Below are 24,176 nucleotides of genomic sequence, written 5' to 3' on the forward strand. Positions count from 1 at the left end.
TGGCCGATGCCCGCCCCGTCGTACAAACACAAACTTACAGTTCTGCAGGTCTTTGGGTACGCAGGTCGGGTGCTGCCCATGCTGCGAAGTGGGTACGGGGGCCAGGGCATCGAGCCTCTCGCGTAGTCTGCCCAGGACTGCTGCGGGTTCGTCCTCTCGCCCCCTTGGGGCTGATATGAACTCCTCGGGAACGACCAGGGGTGTGCCGTACACCAACTCGGCCGACGAAGCGTGCAGATCGTCCTTGGGCGCCGTGCGGATGCCGAGTAGGACCCAGGGAAGCTCGTCCGCCCAGTTAGCTCCGCGCAGGCGGGCCATGAGAGCCGACTTCAGGTGACGGTGGAAACGCTCCACCAGTCCGTTTGACTGCGGGTGGTAGGCAGTGGTGTGGTGCAGCTGAGTCCCCAAAAGGCTGGCCATCGCTGACCACAGGCTGGAGGTGAACTGGGCGCCTCTGTCAGAGGTAATGTGGGCCGGTACACCAAAACGGGACACCCAGGTGGCGATCAGTGCCCGGGCACAAGATTCGGAGGTGGTGTCGGTGAGTGGGACCGCCTCTGGCCATCTTGTGAACCGGTCCACGATTCAGGAGGTGCCGCGCCCCGCGCGACACTGGCAGGGGGCCCACGATATCCACATGAATGTGGTCGAAACGCTGGCGGGTGGGGTGGAACTGCTGCGGCGGGGCTTTGGTGTGTCGCTGCACCTTGGCCGTCTGGCAGTGCATGCACGTTCTGGCCCAGTCACGGACCTGTTTGCAGAGTCCGTGCCAAACGAACCTGCTGGAGACCATCCGGACGGTAGTGCGGATGGAGGGGTGCGCCAAGTTATGAATGGAGTCGAAAACACGTCGTCGCCAAGGTGCCGGGACGGGGCTGGCCGGTGGCGACGTCACAGAGTAGGGTCCTCTCACCTGGGCCTACGGGGAGGTCCTGGAGCTGCAAACCGGAGACTGCAGTTCTGTAATTCGGGATCTCCTCATCTGCCAACTGTGCCTCAGCCAGTGCCTCAAAGTCTACCCCTTGGGAAAGGGCGTGAATGTTAGGGCGAGAGAGCGCATCCGCCACAACATTGTCCTTACCCGAGACGTGCCGGACGTCCGTCGTGTATTCAGAGATGTAGGACAGATGGCCCTGCTGGTGGGACGACTAGGGATCGGACACCTTTGTGAATGTAAAGGTAAGCGGTTTGTGGTCCGTGAACGCGGTGAAGGGCCTACCTTCTAAGAAGTACCTGAAATGCCGGATTGCCAGGTATAGTGCCAACAGCTCCCGGTCGAAAGCACTTTATTTGAGCTCGGGTGGCCGCAGGTGTTTGCTGAAAAACGCCAGGGGTTGCCAGCGGCCCGCGATGAGCTGCTCCAGTACCCCACCGACTGCCATATTAGATGCGTCCACTGTGAGGGCGGTAGGGACGTCCATTCTGGGGTGCACTAGCATCGCGGCGTTCGCCAAGGCATCCTTCGTTTGAATGAAAGCGGCAGCGGACACCTCGTCCCAGGTAATGTCCTTGCCCGGACTGGACAGCAAGGCGAACAGGGGGCGCATGATCAGGGCAGCTGAAGGGAGGAAGTGGTGGTAGAAATTGACCATACCTACGAATTCCTGGAGGCCTTTGATCGTGGTGGGTCGGGGGAAATGGCGGACCGCATCTACCTTAGCGGGCAGAGGGGTTGCCCCGTCTGTGGTAATCCTGTGGCCCAGGAAGTCAATGGTGTCGAGCCCAAACTGGCATTTGGCCAGGTTGATCGTTAGACCGTAGTCACTCAGTCGGGCATAGAGTTGTCGGAGGTGGGACAGATGCTCCTGACGACTGCTGCTGGCTCTGAGGATGTCGTCCAAATAGATGAATGCGAAGTCCAGATCGCGGCCCACCGCGTCCATCAACCGCTGGAACATCTGTGCGGCATTCTTCAGGCCGAACGGCATGCGGAGGAACTCAAAAAGACCGAACGGGGTGATGAGAGCCGTTTTGGGGACGTCGTCCGGATGCATCGGGATTTGATGGTATCCGCGGATGAGGTCTACCTTGGAGAAGATTGTGCAGCACAGGGTAGCGGTCCGGTGTTGTAGCCTCATTCAGCCTGCGGTAGTCGCTGCACGGTCTCCAGCCCCCTGTCACTTTGGGCACCATGTGCAGGGGGGAGGCCCAAGGGCTGTCGGACCGCCGAATGATCCCCAATTCCTCCATCCTCTTGAACTCCTCTTTCGCCAGTCGGAGCTTGTCCGGGGGAAGCCGCCGAGCGCGGGCATGGAGGGGTGGTCCCTGTGTCAGGATGTGGTGCTGTACGCCGTGGCGGGGCATGGCTGCCGCGAACTGTGGTGCCAGAACCGATGGGAAATCCGCCAGGACCCTGGTGAAGTCGTTGCCGGACAGCGTGATGGAGCCAAGGTGAGGGGCTGGCAACTGGGCTTCACCCAGAGAGAACGTCTGAAAGGTCTCGGCGTGAACCAGTCTCTTCCTGGGCAGGTCGACCAGTAGGCTGTGAGCCCGCAAGAAATCCGCACCCAGAAGCGGTTGGGCTACGTCGGCCAGTGTGAAGTCCCACGTAAACTGGCTGGAGTTGAACCGTAGCTGCACCGGACGGGTGCCATAAGTCCTTATAGTGCTGCCGTTTGCGGCCTGCAGGGGGGGACCCGGCGCCCTGCTGCGGGTGTCGTAACTCGTCGGAGGTAAGATGCTGATCTTGGCACCGGTGTCGACCAAAAACCGGCGTCCCAACTGCTTGTCCCAGACATACAGGAGGCTATCCCAATGGCCAGCCGTCATAGCCATCAGCAACGGCTGGCCCTGGCGTTTCCCGGGAACTGGCAGGGTGGGCGACAATGGTGGGCTTCTGCGCCCCACCGCTGGTGGTAGAAACACCATTGCTCGTTGGGCTCCACACCCCGGCCTCTGGGTTTAGCGGGCTCCGCGGCCGGGCCTGGACTGGTTTGCTGCTGGGAGCGTGGCCGGGTGATCTGTGCGATGGACGCCCCACTCACCTTCTTGGCGTTCCACAGCAAGTCCGCCCGGGCTGCCACCTTCCGGGGGTCGCTGAAATCCGCGTCGGACGGCAGCAGGCCTATGTCCTCGGACAGCTGCTCCAGGAATGCCTGCTCAAACATGAGGCAGGGTGTGTGTCCATCAGCCAGAGACAACATCTTATTCATTAAAGCTGATGGGGGCCTGTCTCCCAAGCCATCCAGGTGCAGTAAACGGGCAGCTCACACGTGGCGGGAGAGCCCGAAAGTCCCTTTGAGCAGGGCTTTGAATGCCGTGTACTTGCCGTCCGCTGGGGGAGACTGTATGAACTCCGCAACCTGGGCCGCTGTGTCCTGGTCGAGGGAGCTCACCACGTAGTAGTAACGGGTGTCCTCTGAGGTTATTTGCCGAACATGGAATTGGGCTTCTGCTTGCAGAAACCATAGGTGAGGTTGTAGCGTCCAGAAGCTGGGCAGCTTCAAGGAAACCGCATTAACAAATGCAGCGTCTGTCATCTCCGGTCCAAAAACGTTTGGACCGTCAGGGTCACCAATTGTAGCGGTGTGCTACACGCAGCGCTGAAATAATGACACGGAGTTGATAAACTGCAACCAAAGAATAAGTTTATTTCAACTCCACAGTCTTGCTTTAAAACCTGTCTCCTCCCACCAGATACCTTGAGAGGCACGTACTGAAACCACCTCAGGCTTTCTTCCTTTGTCCCTGCACTCTGGCTAATTGTCAGCCGGTTCAAGTGTGCTAGTAATTGGGTCGCCACAGTGTTACTCGTTCAGATTGTATTGAACCTCATTTTCTTTCAACGTTTGCAATTTCCAGCAGCTCCAGTAAGTTCCCACTGCCAAACAATATCCTTCTCTTCCCCTCCTTCAATATTTCAAAGGGATTGCTGCATTCATGGATCCCCGTCAGGTCTTCTGTCCCCACCTGACATGTCACACTTTGCTGGGCAACTGCAGGAGGTGTAGTATCTGTCTTTTCATCCAGGCACCCACCATTCCAATGGGTAGTGATTTACTTGCATATCTTCCACTTTGGTGTTCACAATGTCCCTCCTCTAGCCCTGGTGGTCACTTTGCACAGAAATCCACAAGAGTGACCCTCAGTGTCCTGCCACTTTATAGAGAGATGGAGTGATGGATTTAAACAGCAAATAAAAAGGCCCTTAATTCCAACTCATCTACATCGAAAAATCTACTTTTCTGAATTAATCCTATTTCCCTGTATTTGGTCTATCTCTATAAACATTTCCCATCCATGAACCTGTTCAAATATCTTTCAGCTGTTGTTAGACCACAGTTGCCTCTATCATTTCCTTTGGCAGCTTGTTCTACACACCTATCACTCTCTGCTTAGAAAGGCTTCTGCACTCACCGTCACACTCTTACTGAGCTTTATGTGTGTGGCCGCCTGCATTCTTATAACTCGGTCCAAAGCAAGCTTCAGGAACAAAACCCCATCTTCTATTTAAGCAAATTGCTGCAGCAGGACTTAATATTAAATTGTCCAAATATAGATAATGTACTTTTTCCTTCCTGCTAAGTTTGCCTGCCATCTTTCTTTCCCCTGTTAATTCTTTCTCTTTTTCTGTGTAATTTATTTGCTGGGAGTACACCACATTCTTCTCATCAGCAATCTATTGCACATGCAATGAAATTAAATTTCACTTTAACTCCGACTGTTGCTTGTCCCATTCTTTCAGACAAATTCACCTTGCTCTACCCAATTCTGCTCCTACTCAATTCCACTCCAGCCCAAAGTCTACTCTTACCTCATCTGATAACTATACTGACTTGCTTCTCTTTCCCAGGTCTGATAAAAAGTCCCATACCTAGAATATTAACTGTTTCTTCCCACAAATGGTGCCCAACTTGCTGAATGTTTCCAGCTTTTCCTGTGTTTTTTTATATATAACGGATTTCCCACATCTGAAGGTTTTTAACAAAAAATATATGAAATGTTATGAAGCTGCTTAAATCTGTGATAGATTCTTGATCATTTTAGAGGAAGCAGGCAAACCAGCCTCAGTCCAGCTATTTAACTTCTTGCAAGAGATTTTGGTGCTAAAGTTCTTCTGCTTCCTGTGTTGCAAGGAGATATCAAATTAAATACCTGTGTGAACTGATAGAATTGTTCACATGTGTCCAAGACAAAATATTGTCACCTACCTAAATAGTTTTTGTGATGTTTTTGGGACAGACAGTAATTTTGATCTATTTATGTTATTTTATGAATGAAGGAAATTACTAAGGAATGTGAGGGTTCATTAAATTCTCAAAATCTTAGGTCAAAGTACTAAAGTGTTCTTGAGACCATTTATCCTGAAAACCCAAAATAATAAATACTTGGCAAGATAGTTTTCCAAATGATATACAAACCACATATCCAAAGACCTTCCTCCTGCATGTCTTTAGCATAGTCCCTTACGTTACACTGAATCTGTGCAAGTGAAGAACAATGGATTATTTATCCTTCGGATTGACCCAACAATCTAATTGCCTCTACAAAGAGTGATTGGAAAACAATAAAACTGCAGATGCTGGAACTCTGAAATAAAGAGAAAAATTGTAATCTAATGGCTACGTGTACTCTCTTCCTGACACGTTCTGATTATCATTGCACACTTTACTACCATGCATTGACATATGATCCTTTCTCTTTAAACTTTCCATCACCAGAACCCATTTGCCGACAATATAGCCTTTATCACCAACCTCGATAATTTGCTTTATTGGATAACAACTTCTTCTTGATTCAGAAACAAGAGAAAATCTGCAGGTCCAATGGAGCCCAGAAATGGCACAGGCATATGAGGCTCGGAAATAGGAAGTGGTCCACGCACCAGCCTTGGTCATTCCTGACTACTCTAAATACTTCCAGTTATATACTAATGAAAAGGAAGGATTTGCGAGCACCTTGCTGACTCAGGAACACAGTGGCTTGAAAAGTCCAGTGGAATTTTCATTCATTTACCACCTGTGGTGCGTTGCCTGCCTGACTGCCTACAAGCTGTGGTGACAACGGCTGTAATGGTTGAAAAGGCAGTGCCTATAATATTGGGCCATTCCTGCACAGTACTGGCTCTCAAACAGTAATGCTACTCCTCAATCCAGTTGTTACACAACACTTTACAGCAGCAAGGCAAACAGAGTATGAGCAATTATTTTAAAAGAGCACTCACCCTTAATCTGGCCACCTTTGTTGCAATTCAGTGACGCAATTTAAGATGATTTTTATTTATTCGTTTTATTTATTCATTTACAGGATGCGGAGGTTGGCAGATAGGCCAGCATTTATTGCCCAACACTAATATCGGGTTTGCTCAATTGCTAAATGGGGAGGATGGCCTTGATTTCATGGAGTCCAAATCTACTATTTCTTCTGAGAATTTCCACATTTCTCACCTCAACACTGTTGTTCTGCTCTACCTACTAAACAATTCAGCCTGTTGTCACTAATAGTGAGAAGGTGTAGTCCAGTGGCAGGCCTTCTAACTCTGGAACTACCTGAATTTATCCTCCTAGTGGATCTGGGGTATCTTCCCAGTCAGCAGGCTTCCACAGATGATACATCAGTGTCAAGAGAGACAGAAGCACGACGAAAGCAGGAACTAAGTGAAATCACAGAAGAAATTTGCTGATATTCCCAGATTTTTGTCATAGTTGAATATATCAATATAATTTAGAATTTTCAATGATCATTCTAAGTAAGTGGGCAGCTTATCATGAGAAAACTTTCATTTACTCATATTTTGGGATCTAAGCATCGGTGGCAGACTATTCTTAATTCCCCTTAAGAATAAGGGAATAAGCCACTTTTTTGATCCAGAAGGGTTTTACGGTTTCTGGAGAAGGTGCCCCTACAACACTGCTGGGAGGTAGTTCCAGGATTTAGACCAGTTGGTTATTCCTCTCTGCACCTTGTGGTACACCAGGTGGCAACCTTGCCATTTCTTTAGCATTTGGTCTGGTTTTTATGAGGCCGAGTAGCTGGCTGGATACTCAACGAGCATGGCTGGAAAGTGTGCAAGGAGCCAGCCAGATTTGAACCCGGGACCACTTGCCTCGAGGTCAAGTGCAGATATCACTACACCACCATCTGCGAGGATTTAGACCAAGTAACAGTGAATTTGTGGGATGTGCAGCTTTGAGTGGAACATGCAGATGATGATATTCCCATACACCAGGCCCCTATCTATATTAGACGTAGTAGAGAGTCATGAGTTTAGCATGGGCTGTAAGAGTCTAGGATAGTAACTGTAGCACACCTTGTTGGTGAATGATTCTACAGTCAGCGTGGGTCAGAGGTGGAGGAAATGAGGTTGTATGTGGAAGATATCATACCAATCAACCAGATGCTTTTTCTTTGGCATTGTTAATCTTCCTGAGTGCTGCTCGAACTCTCCTCTCCAGGCAAGTAGATGGACTCAGAATCAGAATCAGGTTTAATATCACAGGCGGCATAATTTGTGAAATTTGTCATTTTGTGGTAGGAGTACACTGCAATACATAATAATAAAAATATATAAATTACGATCAGAAGTACATATATATTAAAAAATAAAATAAAATAAGTAGTGCAAAAATAGAGGGAAAAAAATTAGTGAGGTAGTGTTCATCAATTTATTGTCCATTCAGAAATATGATGGTGGAGCGGATGAAGCTGTTCCTGAAACATAGAGTGTATGTCTTCAAGCTCCTGTACTTCCTCCTTGATGGTATCAATGAAAAGAGGACATGTCCCGAGTGATGGGGGTCCTTAATGATGGATGCCCCCTTTCAGAGGCATCAACCAAATACAGTTTTCACCCACCCGTCCCCTCAGCATTTTGAAGTGACATTTTCTGCGCACATCCTTGAATTGCTTCCATTGCTAGAAACTTTTCGAGTCACTCTCCCATGCGATTGAGGACATGTAACATTGGCACTTTTACATCTTTCCGCCCTCAGGCCCGAACAAAACTATTGCCAGTTGAAGTGGCTCACTTGCATTTATTCCAATGTAGCATACTGCATTTGGTATGCAGTCCTGATGAAGGGCTCCATCGATGCTGACTGGCCTGCTGAGTTCCTCCAGCATTTCATGCGCGTTGCTTGGATTTCCGGCATCTGCAAATTTTCTTGTGTTCAGAGTGGGCTTCCCTCTACTTTGGAGAAAGCAAAGGGAGATGTGGTCGATGTTTTGTAGAGAACCTGCATTCAGTCCACAAGGGATCCCTGAGCTTCCCATTGTTCAGTCAAAAGATGCTCCGGAAATTGGACATAAATCCCTCAAAACCAAATCCAACAAGTTCAGATAAATAGTCTTTCTCTCTTACATTTAAACTGACCAGTTTTGGTGTAAGGACAAGGAGTGCTCGGGTGTTCAGAGGGAAGCTGGCATCTGCAGGGAACAGGCAGCGCCTCTTTCTCTCTGAATACTGCCTTACCTGCTGGGATTTCTGGCATTCCCTTTTATTTAAGAATTTCAGCAATTGATGGCTCTGTATCTCTAAATACTCTCTTTCTCTCTCTGTTCTTTATGACGTCTTGAAACGCCAGATACAGCTTTCATTAGCCCCACTAGTCAGCATTTTGAAATGATATTTCACCTGCATCAACTTTTCATTGCTAGAAATCTCTCCGCCTCAGAACACTTTACCAAGATTTTCAGAGTACACAAAATCATGTCTAGGTACTTACCCTGCCTTTACCTAGTCGCTCCTCTTTTGTCAACCAGTCTCAAAATTATTTTGCTAACCTGAATTTTGCAAAATTCAGCACATGTGAATACCTATTAGTACAAGCAACACACACAAAATGCTGGAGGAACTCAGCAGGCCCAGGTACCTATTAATACAATTCCACTGCAATCACTGGACGTATAGGAGGATTCTTTTTTAAAAAAAATAAAAATTGGATGAGCTTTTCTATATTTTTACCCGTTATGGCACCACCCGATTAACAAGATTCTTGTCAATCTCATGGTATATCCTCTGCAATCTTATCAAAAGATCTGACTTCCTTTCCGAGATGCAAATTCAACAATGTCAGCTCATATTTCCTCAATTCGAGAAGCAACGCCGCGGGGAACGTGAGCGAGGATGAAGCGAAGGGAGCCAGATGCTCTCATACAGTTACCTAGCCGCAGCTAAGCCAGTGAACTCCGAGAGAGCTTGGTGAGAGCAACAGGAAAGACAAAGTGTGCGCAGAGGAAGCGTGCTGTCGGTGCGGGACCGTGTATTTCATAGCCCGTTGCTTGTCCATTTCTCTTAGCGTTCTCTCCCGCAGAGCTCCGCGCACAAGGGAAATGAAATGAAACTCTTTGCTTCCTGGATCTGGACGTACAGTAAGTCTCAAACGTTTTTGCAGCTCTCTTAATCGTGCATTGCTGCTACCGTAATGTCAGCTTATTCATCTCTTACAGTTTCAATGCTTTTGCACCGTACGATGTATTCATCCAACCTTGCCACGGTATCGGTACTTACATTTTTACATAATACGCAGGCGTATACTATGTCCGCCCTGTTGTACAGTGCTAAGAAGCCGAGGATGCATTCAGATCTCACTTCCTTTCATGGAGTTTAAACGGTTGCTTTTTGGCATTGGGACTCCGCACGTAAAATAAATAATTCAGCGCAGTAGTAAGGAATATAGCTCTTCCTTGTGGCCTAAAACCCAGTACCTATAAAGAGTAGACAGTAGTACAAGAGGGCTAGCCTGGTTTTTCAGAAGTTCTTGTCAAGAAATAGGCTGCACGTTCATTAGGAATGCCGACGGGGCACATCCTGGATTGGGCTTCTGCTTGGATGTAAGTTGAGTCCTTCTCCACTTTTACAACATAGTATCCCTTAAACTGCAGTCTTGGGCCGCTCGAGAAGTAAGAACCCAGAACTTTCTGGAGCGGGGTCCTCAGCGGGGACTGAAGAGTCCTTCAGTAAGAACTTTTTGAAATTTTGCTTCACTTTTTTTTTTAACTTGCCTTGTGATTTGACGGACGGCAACTAGTAAGGTGACAACGATAAAGGTACTTTAACACTTTTAATGTATGATGGAATCAGATGCATAACGATTAAAATTCACAAATGAAATGTGATAGATTTATATAGCGCCTCGCAATTTAAAACCACCTTTCAGCCAGTGAAGTCCTTTATTGGAAGAAGACGGGGTTGCCAGTACACTAGACAATAAGAACGATCAAACAGCAATGCGACTATGCAAGGTGATTTTTATAGAGATTATTTTAATTTATTCATATTTTTTTTGCAATTTATTGATACTGGGAAACTGTTGGTGAGCCTCTCCCTTTTCTGCTTGTAGGGTTTTTTTTACTAGCTGCAGCTCAGCGACTCGCTTTGAATGCAGCTCCAGCAACATACAAAAAAAAACTTGTCAAAAATCAGGACAAAGTAATCCACTTGAGTGTTTACTGCCTATACCATTGTATTGTGTACCATCTAATCACGCATGGAAGTTTTTTTTACCTAAGCTTCTCATCTCAAGTGTGCAATGTGGGAATATCAATAACTGCAGGTTCTTCTTTAAGATATTTCTACCCTGACTTAGAAATACCTCATTCTTTCATGATCACTGGAACCGCTCCCCAACAGCATTGTGATAATGCCTTCACCGACAGGCGTGCCGCAGTGGCGTAGCTGTTAGCGATATTATTGATCGGGGCACCAACATTCGGAGTTCAATTCCGGCACTGTCTGTAAAGAGTACGTACGTTCTCCCCTCGGAAGAGCGTCTGTCTAGCTGTCTGTCTGTCGGGTTCTTTTAGCTGCTCCAGTTTCCACCGCAGTAAAAAGGCCACAGTCAATCATTAGATATTTTATATGACTAGGTTAGGTCAGGTTGCAGGGTGGAGTGTCTTGCTGGTCCTGAATGACTTCAATTTTAAGCAAAAATCTGTCATTGCAAATCTAGGACAAACAAACAATCTAGTATCAGTAGTTAACTGTGACATTTTCCTCCCTGACTGACCTTGCTCCAATTATTAGACAAAGTCCTCTTCTGAATGGGAAGGAATGATTTTGTACTCTCTAATCTAACAATTTCCAAATATATATCTTGAATTAATCAAAGCAAACAATAGCCATCTAAAGTCTAGGCTTCTCTTTTTGGGGCCTAGGTATCATTCTAGTAAAGTACTCACACTCTTTTCTTCTGAACTGGAGATCCTATTTGGATGTTTTAAAATATATTTGCTTTGGAATCTGCATAAATATCTTTCTGAATTCCTTCTGGGAAGTCTAGGAATAGAAAGACGGCCCTTTAGAACAGAGATGAGGAGGAATTTTTTTTAGCCAGAGAGTGATGAATCTAGATTTCATTGCCACAAACAGCTGTAGAGTCCAAATCATTTGGTATATTTAATGCAGAGGTTGATAGGTTCTTGATTAGTTAGGACATCAAAGAGTATGGAGAGAAGGCTGGAGGGTGGAGTCAAGACAGATAATAAATCAGCCAATATGGAATAGCAGAGCAGACTCAATGGGCTGAAAGTCCTTATTCTGCTTCTATCTCGTATGGTCTTATGAATTGCAAGTAAGACCACTAACCATGAATGAACAACTGAACAAATAAAGGGAAATGTGCATCAGAGTTAAACCAGTTACAGAAATTGAAAGTGAAGGCAGAAAGACTAGATAAAGAGAGTTTATGGAAAAAAAGACAAAAGAACCTTTCAAAGATGTCCAGTGGTTATTTAGAAACTGAAGCTTGACATGCCACCATTTAAATAGTTCATTTTCTGAAATAAGAGAGGAGCGTTGGCCTTGTACTATGATCTGTGACACCATAAAATAGATAATTCTACTGAGAACTTACTGCTGTAAATTTATACAGTAACTCGATAAAGGTAATTTGCAGTTTTTGCATAATTGTAGATGTTGAAATCAGTCAATTTTGTAGATAGGAAATAGCAAATTATTACATGAATACAAGTAAGCAGAATTAAACAATGCTACCTTAGCTCTATAATCCTGGTCAAGATGTTACACAATCTTGTTAGATAATTAGTAACTGACAATTTCCACAGTACATTGTGAGTTTGATATATTTCTCTCTGATGGTTATCAATATATTGATTGAGACTAATAAAGGGATAGGGAAAAGCAATTCTGATCCTTGATGTGTTTTTCCTTAAATGGATCGACTTAATTAGGTTGGCATATCGCTATCATAGCTGTAACTTCGGCATTTCATATATTTAATACACAGTTTACTTATAGCATCCATTAGTCTCGAGAGACCATGGATTTGCACCTTAGAAAATTTCCAGGGCAGGGTTGTAAGAGAGACCGGCAGTTGCCCATGCTGCAAGTCTCCCCTCTCCACGCCACCGATGTTGTCCAAGGGAAGGGCAAGGGCCGATACAGCTTGGCACTGGTGTGGTCGCAGAGCAATGTGTAGTTAATTGCCTTGCTCAAGGACACAACACGCTGCCTTAGCTGAGGTGTGAACTAGCAACCTTCAGATCACTACACCAATGCTTAACCACTGGCCACGCACCAAGACTACAGCTTAATTAATACCATTATAAATGATCAATCCTTTCTGTGCTCTATTGACCTTGTAGAATTTCTTATAATAATTTTATGGTCAGATAAAGGTAGGATGTCAATTCTTGGTGATGAAGTACAATTCACATTAGTATTCTAGTATTACTCAATGTAGCAATAAGTCAGATATTCTTCTTCCAAAACAACTGAGATGTTCTCCTTCTTCAAAGAAAGGGGTTTTCCTTCCTCCATCAACACTGCCCTCACCTGCATCTCTTCCATTTCGTGCACATCTGCCTTCCTGCCATCCTTCCACTGCTGCACCAGGGATATGATTCCTCTTGTTCTCACCTATCACCCCATCAGCCTCTGCATCCAGCACATAATTCTCCATAACTTCTGCCATCTCCAACGGGATCCAATCAACAAAAACATCTTTCTCTCCCATCACTTCCCGCTTTCTGCAGGGATCACTCCCTATTTGACTCCCTTACCCACTTGTCCTCCCCACTCTCATCCATTCTTGCCTGTATGAGTGTGCCTGATGTCCATCTCTGTCACAGTCTTTAAAGGAATTTGTCAAATCACTGAGCTGGTGTCTGCACATTTAAGGTGAAGTGAAATGTTGCATTATTATCACTGTTTTTGTCATCATCCTCCTTCAACTGGTAAGTTCCTTTCAGAAATCTGATGGCAGAGGGGAAGAAGTTGTTCTTGAAACATTGAGTGTGGGTCTTCAGGCTCCTGTACCTTCTCCACAATCGTGGTAAAGCAAAGAGGACATATCCAGGGTAATGAATGTTCCTGATGATGGATGCTGCCCATGAGGCACTGACTCCTTGAAGATGAGGGAGGTTGTGCCTGTGTTGCGGCTGGCTGAGTAAACAGCCTCTGTAGCCTTTTGTGATCCTGTACATTGGAGGCTCCGTACCCTGCAATGTTGTAACCAGTCAGAATACTCTCCACTGTATATCTGTAGAAATCTGTAAGAGTCTTTGGTGACATACAAAGTCTCCTTAAACTCCTAGTGAAGTAAAGCCATTAGTGTGCCTTTTTCGTAATTAAACAAATTCTATAGAGCATAATAATTTGCTCTATAACAATAGGGTGCTTTTGGAGAAGTAATCCAGTTTTTATATGAATGGTAATTGGTTAAAAAAAAGACAAGGGAACTTCCATTAAATTAAGTCAGGACTTTGTTGAACATCTAGTTTAAGCACAAGGCCACCCTGACCAAATGCCTGATCAATTCAACTTGCACTTCTCTCATTCTGACATCAAAATAATTCATGGAAATGAAATTCCATGAAAGTTTTCCTGCTCTTCTATAACTTAAGAAAACCTTTGATAACTCTTGAAAATACACTTAGTGGTGACTTCATTCAGTACAAGATGTACCTAATATCTAATCAGCTAATTAGATATTAGGTACACAGTGTACCTAATACCTAATCAGCCAATTATGTGGCAACAATACAGTGCCTAAAAGGATGCAGGTGTGGTCAAAAGCTTTTGTTGTTCAGGCCAAACATCAGGATCTACTGTAATTTTCATGCGCAACAAACTCTTTAGCTGACAGAGAATGGTGCAAAAATTTAAAAAAAACATCCAGTGAGCAGCTGTTCTGTGGGCAAAAGAACCTTGTTAATGAGAGAGCTCAGAGGAGAATGGTCAGACTGGTTCAAGCTGACAGGAAGGTGACAGCAACTCAAATAACCACGAGTTACAACTTGTGGTGTGCAGAAGAGCACCTCTGAATGAAGAACACGTTGTAATTTCAAGTGGATGTGCAACCGCAGCAGAAAGCCACACTGGGCTCCACTCCTGCCCTAATGAACTGGCCACTGAGTGTATTTAAATAATTTAGACAAACATGTTTGTGGGCCGATTTGTAAGTCTGCAGAATGACACAAAATTCGCAGAAATGTGGATAGTGAGGAAGATTGTCAAATGATTCCACAGGATATACATGCAGAGCAGCTGGAAATACATGCAAAGAAATTGTAGTTTAGTCCACAGCTGTGAGGTGTTGCACTTTAGCAGGTCAAATACAAGGAGAAAGTATACCATAAATGGCAGGTCCCTTTGGAACACTTACATACAGAAGGATCCTGGGCTGAAAGTGGAAACTCAAGTAGGTAGGCTGGTTACAGAAGGTACACGGCATACTTGTCTTCAGTATTTGAGTTGCTAAATTTAAAATCTGGAAAGTCATGTTTCATTTGCATAAAACTTTCTTTGGGCTGACAGACTCTGGTGCATTCTGGTTGCCACATTTTGGGAAAACTGTGGAGGTTCTGAAAAGGGTGTAGTAGCGGTTCACCAGGACGTTGCCCAGATTACAGATCATTAACTGTAAGGAGATGCTGGTGAAACTTTGTTTTCTTTGAAGCATCAAAAGCTGAGGGGTGACCTGAAAAGAAGAATAGTAAATTATGAGAGGCAAAAATGTGGAAGACCACAATATCATTTAAAAAATCTTTTTATTGATACATAATGTTCTACAGCTATAAAATGATACAAGATTTCAACAAGTTGATATATATACAATTAATAAAGCTGAAAAAAAACATCAAAAAAGAATGATATATGATAATGAAAAAAAATATTTTATAAAGAGAAGAAAGAAAAAAGAGAACCTCAACTAATTAAAAAAAGAAACCCCGCTAACTACAAGAGAAGGAAAAAAAATAAAAGAAAAACAAGGAAGAGAAAAAATCCATTAGGAATCAAATCCCAGAGCAATATGTCTTACCATCATCTATATATATATGTAAAGAAGAAAAATCATCAACCGCCAATTCACGTTTATATAAAATAAAATTGGAAGGAAACCATATAAATTAATTCAAATTAAATGATAATATTTGGCAAAAGAGCCCCATCTTCTCTCAAAATCGAATCGAGGATCAGAAGTTCTACTTCAAATTTTTTCCAAACTAGGACATAACATTACTTGAGAAAACCATTCAATTAATGTAGGGACAGAGGTATCTTTCCATTTCAATAAAATAGCACTTCTTTCCAACAGTGTAACAAATGCAATTACATGTTGGTCTGAGGATGAAATACCCTGAATATGATGCAGAACTATTCCAAATAGAACAGTCAATATATTAAGTTGTAAATTAATTTTCAGAGCTTTAGAAATGGTAGAAAATAGATTTCCAAAGAGATTTTAATGAAGAACATGACTGTGACAAAGAGGCTACTTCAGTTTTACACCTATCGCAATAATTGTCTCTGTTAGGAAATATTTTGGATAGTCTCTCCTTTGTTAAATAATAACAGTGAACAATTTTAAATTGAATTAAACAGTGATTGGCACATATCGAAGAAGAATTGACCATTTTCAGAACTTGCAACCCATTAACAAAGGTCATATTAAGTTCTCTCTTCCAATCTTGTTTATTCTTTAGTGAGAGGTTATCTTTTTGTAATAAAAATGAATTATAAATTCTACCAGTGGAACCTCTTACTAAAGGATTCATATTCAAAATAGTATCTAACAAATCAGATTCTTGCATATATGGAAACATAGATAAGTATTTTTGTAAAAAATGTCTAACCTGAAGATATTGCAGAAAGTGTGTATGAGAGAGAGAATATTTGCTAATTAACTCTTCAAAAGTCATCAATCGACTATCACAAAATAAATCTGCAAAAAAACAGATCCCCTTATTTCTCCATAAGAGAAAAATGGGATCGGTTATTGAAGGTTTAAATAAAAAATTTCGATATAAAGAGCTAGACAATTTAAATTGTTTAAAATTTTTTAAATTGCGAAATTGAAACCAAATCTGTAAGGACTGTTTAATAACAAGGTAGAGATTTAAATTTGGAATTTTAGAGTGTTGTAAAGGTAATGGAGCTCCTAATAATGAGGTTAAATGAAATTGTTTGATAGGTTTTAATTCCAAATCAATCCAAACTGGTTTCTGGCTCTTATCGAGCCAATATAGCCAAAAACATACGGTAACTGTCAAATATTAACAGCCCAATACTACAATCTTAAATTAGGAAGTGCAAGTCCACCATCTTTTTTAGAATTTTGTAAATGATAGTTATTAATTCTGGTCTTTTATTGTTCCAAATAAAGGACAAAATAATAGAGTCAATTTGATTTAAAAAAATTTAAGTTAAAAAGATAGGTATATTTTGAAAAATATGTAAAAATCTAGGTTTCACGGCATGTATACAACCTATTAAAGAAAGTGTAAGTGGGTTCCATCTAGAAAATAAATCCTAAATAATTTTGGAAAATTTTCAAGATATATTAAAGACCTCTAGCACCCAGGGCATGCCTTTTTCTCACTGTTACCATCTCAGGTAGGAGGTACAGAAGCCTGAAGGCACACACTCAGCGATTCAGGAACAGCTTCTTCCCCTCTGCCATCTGATTCCTAAATGGACATTGAACCTGTGAACACTGCGTCACTTTTGTAATATATTTTCTGTTTTTGCACAATTTTTAATCTATTCAACATATATATACTGTAATTGATTTCCTTATTTATTTATTACTATTATTATTTTTTCTTCTTCTTCTATATTATGTATTGCATTGAACTGCTGCTTTTAGTTAACAAATTTCACGTCACATGCCAGTGATAATAAACCTGATTCTGATTCTGATTTTGAGTCTTTTCTGTGTGTGGAAATGTAAAATACATGACAGCATACTAGTTAGACAGAAAGTTTAAGAGAGATTTCTGAGCCTGGAATGCACTGCCAGTGGGGGGTGGGGGTTTGTGGGGTAGGTGTTGGAAATAAATACAATTGAAATATCCAGAGAGCAACAGTTCTCTGGGTGAAAAAAAATCAGAAAGGTCAGAGGAGAATAGTTAGACTGGTTCAAGCTGATAGGAAGGTGACAGAAACTCAAATAGCCACACGTTACAACAGTGTTGTACAGAAGAGCATCTCTGAATGAACAACACATTGAAGGTTGAAGTTGATGGGCTACAGCAGCAGAAGACCTGAACATACACTCAGTGGCCACTTTATTAGGTGTAGGACGTGTATTTCCAAGGCTTCCACAATATATTTTCCAGTATTATCTTAGCTAAATGTGAAAACAACCTGGAATTTGTACCAGATAGTTTAAGCAGTGCAAGGATACTGGCTTTAAGAGTACAGAATTTCCAAATAGCTTTCATAAGTCAGGAAGAAGGTATGTGTTCCACTTTTGAATTTATCACTCTGAATAGCAAATTTTTTCCCAAAGTAATGATTCCTCAGCACTTTCTGTCAATTATGATAAACCGCTTGAAGCTGAATATCAGACAACTTGAATTTGGAGAATTTGAAGAATTTGGAGAAACAAGGAACTAACATTTATTGAATATAATGTGTTTAATTGTACAATGGTGCTGACACTTTGCAATATTTCAACAAAGCTAAAATGTCTTGTTGACGATCCTTGATTGTACTCAGTGTCGCTTAAGTGTCCAACAATAATCAGCCAGCATTGATGGATTCCAGTTGCCCTGATACTGTTTCTCCATGACCACAATGTCCTAGTGAAACCTTTCACCATGCTTGTCACTGACAGTGCCAAGATTTGCAGGTAAAAAGGCTAAGTGGGAATGCAGAAAATGAATCTTCAGTGACATGGTTTTGTATGCTGGAAGCATGTTGTCAACCAGCTGCACATACTGTAGTTTGGTGTGTTGTAGTTACCAAGAAAATTTTCAACAATGTCTTTGAATACCTTCTATGCGATTTTCTCCTGTTCCATTAGAAGTTCTTCAAAATGCCTGTCATTGCTGACCTGTTTGATTTGTGGACCAACAAGAATGCCTTCCTTAATCTTGGCATCAGTTATTCTGAGAAATATCTGTCTCAAATATTGAAATCCTTCACCTTCCTTGTTCATCAATTTTATAAAATTTTTAATATGCTCAACTTTTATATGAAGAAGAGGAAAATATCTTTGTGGGGTGTATCAGTGGTTCATATGTCACATTTTTATGACCTGGACCTAGCTGCTTATGGGGTGGCCAATCCTTTTTAATGCAATGAGCAGGGCTGTCCCATTCACAAATGAAACAACATTACTCGTTGTACCTGAGCTGCACTCCTTGTAGCAGTGTTACTACTTTCAGATCACCACCGCTGTTCCCATTGTAGTGGTTGTACTGTATGTGCTTTAGCAAGTCTCCCAAGTTTCAGTAGTTTTCTTTTATGTGTTACGTAGCCAATTGGTATTGAGGGGTGGACATTGTCGTTGTGTAGCAGCACAACTTTCAGGCTTAACACTAGAGAATCAATAAAAGGACACCACTGCTGTGGGTCATGTTGGAAACCCAAAGCATGCCCAGGCATGACAAGATAGAAAACTTCTCAGCGTACATTTTGGGCAACCTTTTAATTGACTTGAATTATGAATTGAAGTAACAAACAAAGCAATGCCAAAAGAAAATGGTGCACAGTAGGAAAATTTCACGGTGATTTTCATGATCAGCAGCCCTGGGCGTATAAGGTACGCCCAGGAAGCAAAATCTTTGTTGTCCATGTAATATGTGGGTTATGAAGAGTTCTTATTACCATCCAATAATCTTGAATACGGTACATCTTTGAAACAATGTTGAAAATAAAGTTGTGGCAAGAGAAGAACAGATGGCTTTGTGGGAGACTATTTTATTAATGGATTCTATTTTGGGTGAATGAAAATAATCAGTCTTTGAATTTATTCAGTAAGAAAACAGAGTCTTCATTTCTTCTTAGGTCTCTGTGAAGCTATAAGCACTTTTAAAAAGTTAGAAACAATGAGTGACATGTTCAGGCATTTAAAGTGTAATGGCCCACGTTGAAGCCAAGAGCTTTATGCCAAGTTATTCAGGAGTTGAATTCATGTCTGTTTTTTGAGTGTAAGATTGTGTTTACTGAAAAAAATCTGTGACTAATTAAACAAACTACTTTTGTTCACCCCCTTAGATATTTTGTTGTATGTAGCCATGCTTCTTATCGTAAATTCTCAAAGTTATATATATTTTTAGAAAGAAATGTGAAGTAATCAAGTAATGCTTAAATTGTATGCAATACTCTGTGTAATTTTTTTCACCAGCATACTTTTCTCTTTGTTCTAGCTTGCTTTCCTCAGTAACATCATCCTTGAGTTGGAATTTATCCTTTAGTGATTATGCACTCTTCAGGAATAGGAGAAGACAAATTTGTCATTTTCACATATTTGTTGGCAATGGTTTTCTGTTTCTTTCCTTTAAGTTTCTCATTTCCCCTATTTTGCACAGCTTAATGACTATTTTTATGACAACATTATCAGGATTAGCCATTTGAGATTTCTCCTGTTTTTCCTGTTATTGGGTAATAAATAGACAATAGACAATAGGTGCAGAAGTAGACCATTCGGCCCTTCGAGCCTGCACTGCCATTCTGAGATCATGGCTGATCATCTACTATCAATACCCAGTTCCTGCCTTGTCCCCATATCCCTTGATTCCCCTATTCATAAGATACCTATCTAGCTCCTTCTTGAAAGCATCCAGAGAATTGGCCTCCACTGCCTTCTGAGGCAGTGCATTCCACACCCCCACAACTCTCTGGGAGAAGAAGTTTTTCCTTAACTCTGTCCTAAATGACCTACCTCTTATTCTTAAACCATGCCATCTGGTACTGGACTCTCCCAGCATCTGGAACATATTTCCTGCCTCTATCTTGTCCAATCCCTTAATAATCTTATATGTTGCAATCAGATCCCCTTTCAACCTCCTTAATTCCAGCATGTACAAGCCCAGTCTCTCTAACCTCTCTGCGTAAGACAGTCCAGACATCCCAGGAATTAACCTTGTGAATTTACGCTGCACTTCCTCTACAGCCAGGATGTCCTTCCTTAACCCTGGAGACCAAAACTGTATACAATACTCCAGGTGTGGTTTCACCAGGGCCCTGCACAAATGCAAAAGGATTTCCTTGCTCTTGTACTGAATTCCCTTTGTAATAAAGGTCAACATTCCATAAGCCTTCTTCACTGCCTGCTGCACTTGCTCATTCACCTTCAGTGACTGATGAACAAGGACTCCTAGATACCTTTGTATTTCTCCCTTACCTAACTCTACACCGTTCAGATAATAATCTGCCTTCCTGTTCTTACTCCCAAAGTGGATAACCTCACACTTATTCACATTAAACGTCATCTGCCAAGTATCTGCCCACTCACCCAGACTATCCAGGTCACCCTGAATTCTCCTAACATCCTCATCACATGTCACACTGCCACCCAGCTTAGTATCATCAGCAAGTTTGCTGAAGTTATTCTCAATGCCTTCATCTAAATCGTTGATGTAAATCGTAAACAGCTGTGGTCCCAATGCCTAGCCCTGTGGCACCCCACTAGTCACCACCTGCCATTCCGAGAAACACCCATTCACCGCTACCCTTTGCTTTCTATCTGCCAACCAGTTTTCTATCCATGTCAATATCTTGCCCCCAATGCCATGAGCTCTGATTTTATCCACCAATCTCCTATGTGGGACCTTATCAAATGCCTTCTGAAAATCGAGGTACACTACATCCACTGGATCTCCTTTGTCTAACTTCCTGGTTTTCTGGTTACATCCTCGAAAAACTCCAATAGATAGTCAAACATGATTTGCCCTTGGTAAATCCATGCTGGCTTGGCCCAATCCTATCACTGCTATCTAGATATGCCACTATTTCATCTTTAATAATGGACTCTAGCATCTTCCCCACTACTGATGTTAGGCTGACAGGACAATAGTTCTCTGTTTTCTCCCTCCCTCCTTTCTTAAAAAGTGGGATAACATTAGCCATTCTCCAATCCTCAGGAACTGATCCTGAATCTAAGGAACATTGGAAAATGATTACCAATGCATCCGCAATTTCCAGGGCCACCTCCTTTAGTACCCTAGGATGCAGACCATCTGGACCTGGGGATTTGTCATCCTTCAGTTCCATCAGTCTACTCATCACCGTTTCCTTCCTAATGTCAATCTGTTTCATTTCCTCTGTTACCCTTTGTCCTTGGCCCATCCATACATCTGGGAGATTGCTTGTGTCTTCCCTAGTGAAGACAGATCTAAAGTACTTATTAAATTCTTCTGCCATTTCTCTGTTTCCCATAACAATTTCACCCAATTCATTCTTCAAGGGCCCAACATTGTTCTTAACTATCTTTTTTCTCTTCACATACCTAAAAAAGCTTTTGCTATCCTCCTTTATATTCCTGGCTAGCTTGCATTCGTACCTCATTTTTTCTCCCCCGTATTGCCTTTTTAGTTAAGTTCTGTTGTTCCTTAAAAATTTCCCAATCATCTGCTCTTCCCACTCACCTTAGCTTTGTCATACTTTTTTTAATGTTATGCAATCTCTGACTTCCTTTGTCAACCACTGTGGCCCCTTTCCCCCCCTTTGAATCCTTCCTTCTCTGGGGGATGAACTGATTTTGCACCTCGTGCATTATTCCCAAGAATACCTGCCATTGCTGTTCCACTGTCTTTTCTGCTAGGATATCCATCCATTTAACTTTGGCCAGCTCCTCCCTCATGGCTCCATAGTCTCCTTTGTTCAACTGCAACACTGACACCTCCGATCTGCCCTTATCCTTCTCAAATTGCAGATAAAAACTTATCATATTATGGTCACTACCTCCTAATGGCTCCTTTACTTCAAGATAAATTAGACTATTTAATGGAAATTATAGATAAAATCTGGTTGAAGAAGAAGTCCTTGCATGACTTAGCAACACAGAACAATGGCACACATTTCAGAGAAAGTAAAGTACCCTCCTAGGCCCCTTTGACTTAAATCAGAACTACCAGACTGCCAATCCAGGCCCAATCACTGGACTGGCAATTAAATCCCATAATCCACTTCCTTTTCTGTTTATGCCATTCCATCTAAATTATACTTGCTTTTAGCTACCAGCTGTTTCTATCTTGTGCATGTGTGTCTGTAAATATATAAATGTCTTCTGTTAATTTTCCACGGGATGCCTCCTCATAGCTGATTACCAAAAAGTTAATACAGTACACTGTATCCGATATAGATGTCACTTAATCTCCCCATCCAACTTGTTGCACTAAGCAAAAACTAGCTGGTAGTGCTGCAAGGTACGATTGGGCAGGCGCGTGGATGTCAGCGAGTTAGACCGGCAGGAAGTGTATAAAAGGCGATCTTTTTTTTCAGCAGTTTTATCGAGGAATGACAGCACAGGTGCGTGGACGTCAGTGAGTTAGACCAGTGGGAAAAGTATAAGAAGAAGACAGCTTTATAGAACGGGCTGAGAAGTGGCAGATGGAGTTCAACCCAGGTAAGTGTGAGGTGGTTCATTTTGGTGGTCAAATATAATGGCAGAATAGTATTAATGATAAGACTCTTGGCAGTGTGGAGGATCAGAGGGATCTTGGGGTCCATGTCCATTGGACACAAAGCTGCTGCGCAGGTTGACCATGTGGTTAAGAAGATATATGGTGCATTGGCTTTCATCAACTGTGGGATTGAGTTCAAGAGCTGAGAGGTAATGTCACAGCTGTGTAGAACCCTGGTCAGACCCCTCTTGGAGTACTGTGCTCAGTTCTGGTCACCTCACTACAGGAAGGATGTGGAAACCATAGAAAAGGTGCAGAGGAGATTTACAAGGATGTTGCCTGGATTGGGGAGTGTGCCTTGTGAGAATAGGTTGAGTGAACTTGGCCTTTTCTCCTTGGAGCGATGGATGATGAGAGCTGACCTGGTAGAGGTCTTTAAGATGATGAGAGGCATTGATCGTGTGAAGAGTCAGAGGCTTTTTCCCAGGGCGGAAATGGCTAACATGAGAGGGCACAGCTTTAAGGTGCTTGTAAGTAGGTACAGAGGAGATGTCAGGGGTAAGTTTTTTTATGCAGAGAGTGGTGAGTGCGTGGAATGGGCCCCCAGCAACTGTGGTGGAGGCGGATACGATAGGGTCTTTTAAGAGGCTCCTAGATAGTTACATGTAGCTTAGAAAAATAGAGGGCTGTGGGTAACCCTAGGTAATTTCTAAAATAAGTACATGTTCAGCACAGCATTGTGGGCCGAAGGGCCTGTATTGAGCTGTAGGTTTTCTATGTTTCTACTGATATGAAAGAACACAAAGGTTTGAATCAGTAAGGATACGGTCTTTAGACAAGAATTGGAATTGGCTATTGCATGGTAGAAACAGGGTAACAGACCAACTAGTGATATGAGGAAGATATTATGACCTGTTTTCTTGAAGTGCTCCTTTCCTTCTATTGAAGGAAATCTGAGTATTCAACTGATTTGTATCAGCTACCTTGTTAGGAGTAAGCACAGAGAGAAAGAAATGCTCTGTTCCTCGAACTTCTTTTAAGAAAGCACAGTTACCTTAATTTATAAGCTGTACGCTTGTATGAGAAGTACTACTTAATAAAATTACAAAATATAGACCAAACCTGAACATTCAAATAACATTCTAGGCATTCATTACATCATTCCGATTCAGATTCACTTATTGTCATGTATACCAGGATACAATGAAATCTCTTGTTTACATGGATGCTCGCGGAGTAAACAGCGTAGGAAGGAATAATAAACGTGGACATGCAGTGAGTTGTGTCGTTCAGGTGAAATGCCACGCAATGGAACAAGTAAAGCTGCATGAGTTGCTGGATTTCCAGACAAGTGATTTATCTTAAGAATGGAGCAAGTGCTGATGTTTTATTTTATATACTAGCAAGTGCATCCATGAAGG

At 42.6% G+C, this 24,176-nt stretch overlaps 1 protein-coding gene across 10 annotated transcripts in view; it reads left to right on the forward strand.

Moving 5' to 3' along the window:
- Positions 1-9,005: 9,005 nt before the first annotated feature.
- LOC140740746 (beta-1,3-galactosyl-O-glycosyl-glycoprotein beta-1,6-N-acetylglucosaminyltransferase-like) overlaps positions 9,006-24,176 on the forward strand; it is a 74,534-nt gene continuing 59,363 nt past the window's right edge. For 3 of the 10 annotated variants that reach the window (XM_073070244.1, XM_073070237.1, XM_073070251.1), the window contains exons 1-2: positions 9,006-9,309; positions 22,634-22,757. The gene's annotated coding sequence lies outside the window, so the exon portion shown is untranslated. Of the gene's footprint in view, positions 9,310-9,514; positions 9,772-22,633; positions 22,758-24,176 lie in introns of those variants that run through there. The other 7 variants (XM_073070293.1, XM_073070297.1, XM_073070305.1 and 4 more) reach the window with 5 other exon arrangements.

This window comes from Hemitrygon akajei, chromosome 2 (assembly GCF_048418815.1).
Source record: "Hemitrygon akajei chromosome 2, sHemAka1.3, whole genome shotgun sequence".
Classification (NCBI taxonomy): domain Eukaryota; kingdom Metazoa; phylum Chordata; class Chondrichthyes; order Myliobatiformes; family Dasyatidae; genus Hemitrygon; species Hemitrygon akajei.